Here is a 2,938-nt window from a genome sequence, read left to right on the forward strand (position 1 = left end):
GGTACCAGAGGAAACCGAGTCACGACTCCACGCCATGTACTGTTCACCGTACTTGTTACGAATACGATCGGCACGACGGTCGCGCTCACTGAAGAGCTTCTTCAACAGATCTCTCAGTTCCTTCAAGCGCTCCTTGTCGTGGCCAACCTTGTTAGCTTCTTCAACAAGACCTCGCTCAATACCAGCCAACGGAAGCCCGTGGAGACGCTCCCACAACGCGAACCCGAGGTCACCTTGCTTACCGCCGTCACCCCGAAGGTTCGCCCAGATCATCTTGAGAGGAGTCTCAATCGGAGCACGCTTCGAGATGGGGACGCTTGGATTAAAACCGACGGTGTCGAAGAGACACGCTTGAAGAGGGTAAAGCTTCCGGAGTTGCTGGTACGGATGATCAGGATGCGAATAGGCAAAGTACGCTTGGAGACCCTCCAACGTCGTACGGACGGTCACCTCACCAGTTAGTTCGGGGAGGGTTATGCTTAAGAGTCGCTCGAAACACTTCTTGGCACCTGCGTCAGGAAACTCCATGTCCAAGTACGGAAGAACCCACGGTGGCAAGGTGGACGAAGCCGGCATCGTAGGGCGAACACCACGCAACACTTGGTGAGGCAGCGGCTCAACCGACGGTGCACCACCACGACGCGGCACCGAAGTGTAGGTGACCGTGATCGTGCGCCCAGGTCCAGCATCGAGAGTCCAAGAAGACGGACGAGGAGACACCGGAACAGGAGGTGAAGATGGTGGTGCTTGGTGACTTGCCGGTGACGAAGGAGGCGGACCGCCGACTATGATTGGAGAAGTAACTATCGGCGAAGGATTTGGCCGAGGTGGAGTCGGAGGCCGAGCTGGGCCAAGATTGCTCCAGTTGCCGTCGGAATCTTCGACATCTTCGTCATCGAGTGTGCTTGAATGATCGGTAGGTGGCGGAACATCACCGACACCACTGGGGGCATCACGAGAAATCATCCACCGAAAGTTTATCGTCATCCACGTCATCTCCACGGTCATCATCAACACCTCCATCGTCATCAATCTCCATCGAAAGGTCGGGCGAAGAAACGCTAGGCACGGCAGCTGTCGGAACAGTCGGAACCGGCTTTGAAGACACGGAGGCTTGTGAAGCAGCTTCAACAGGGGCAGGCCCTGCTGTAGAAACCACTCCCGAGACTTCAACTGTCTTGGACGTCGCAACAGACGACGAAGCAGACTTGCCTTGTGGGACAGTGTGGTCCGATTCTTCATCTTCATCACTTGAGCCGAACATGAGCCGAAATTGTTCGGCCTCACGCAGGACTTCTTCAGCGGCACGTATGTCTGCTGGAGAAGGAGAGATTGTTAAAGCTGGTGGCTTGGCCACATCGGGAGGACCCTGAGGCGGGGGCGAAGGTGCGTCAGGAAGACCGGGAACATCGTCGTGATCCCCAGGTTCCAGGTCTTTACCCGAAGCCTCGGTGGCAGTTTCTTGAACCGATGGGACACTGCTTGGACCAGCACCCACCATGTCCACGTCACTCTGGTCGCCGCTGAGATCGACCACGGCGGGAGTGGAAGAAGACGCTGGTGTAGGAGGTGGCGACCATGAGCTTGGAGAAGATGGTACAAACTTGGACCGAGTCTTCATATGACGTCGGGGTGACTTGGCGGGAGAGCGAGGACGAGGCTTCTTGTGCTTCTTCTGGGCCGCTTGCTTCCACGCCTTCGGGCCGAATAGCGATCTACGAGCCGACTTGGGAGTTGAAGTGTCGGCAGGTGGCGCATCACCGAGACCAGCAGCTGCCATCGAAGTACTGGCCTTGTCCGTCGGGACGGGAGCCTCGTCTTCGTCAGAGTCGTCCGGCTCGTCGTCTGAATCCTCGCCACCTGGTCGAAGGCGCTTGTGGGACTTCCCATGGGCCACTTGGTGAGCGGCCTTGGCCAAAGCTGCAGGAAGAGCTTAAGGATCGTCCGAAGACGCGGCAGCAGACTGTATGCGCTGCAAAGCGACCAACGTCTCTTGATCCAAGTCCAGCGCGTCCAGGTCCAGCTCACCCGCAGTCAGACCTATCACGAAGGATTGTGAACGAGCGTTAGTTGCTGAACACACGGTGGAATAAGCAACATTAGGAACGTACCATCAACAACCAGGCGCAGTACCTCGGGATCCATCCCGGCCAGACTCACGTGTGCACGGAGGGGGCGATTCACTTGGAGGGGGCGAGTATTACGGTCTTGCTGGTTCTCGAGGACCTTGAGCGTATCGTTGTCAACAAACTTGCACTGGGCAAGCTTGACCAAAAGGAGATGAAGCTTCCGAGTCTGCTCGGTATCCGCTCCAATTGAAGATTTGTACACCTCGCGTTCACGAGACAGCTTCTTGTGCAACGTGGTGATGAAAAAGTCCCGAGCTTGGACCTCGCAGTGCAGACGATTCAAGTCTTCTGCGTGTCGCTCCATGATGGCTTGAACACTGGCGAGCATGGCGTCGTTCTTGGCGTTCGACTCGTGGAGAATCTTGACGTTGTGGTGAAGGGCTTCGATCTCAGCGTTGGTAGCCTTAAGGAACGCCTCCGCGTTCTCACGAGCCATGATTTTGGGTGCCACCGAACGTACGGCGGCAGCAGCCACGGACTGAGCAAACCGCAACTGACGCTCCAAGTTGGCAACTCGCTCGGGTAATGCCGACAGCGCGTCAGGAAGAGGTTGTACCGCAGCGAGAACATCATCAAAACCAAGAGCAGTCTCGAGGCGACGTTGAGCGTGGACATCGCCGTGGAGAGGAGGCGCAACGCTGAGCTGCACTGGGTGACGAGCCATTGCAGTCAAGTACGGAATTATCGAGATCATCATGTGATCGACCGATGCCTCCGTACTTTCAGCCAGCATGGCACGCAGCGAATCCTCGGTGAGTGGTGGTGGACCAATAGCAGGCGCAGGAGGAGCAGCAGGAGCCATCTCCGCG

The sequence above is a fragment of the Phytophthora infestans genome, genomic scaffold, assembly GCF_000142945.1.
Source record: "Phytophthora infestans T30-4 supercont1.54 genomic scaffold, whole genome shotgun sequence".
NCBI classification, from domain to species: Eukaryota; Oomycota; class Peronosporomycetes; order Peronosporales; family Peronosporaceae; genus Phytophthora; species Phytophthora infestans.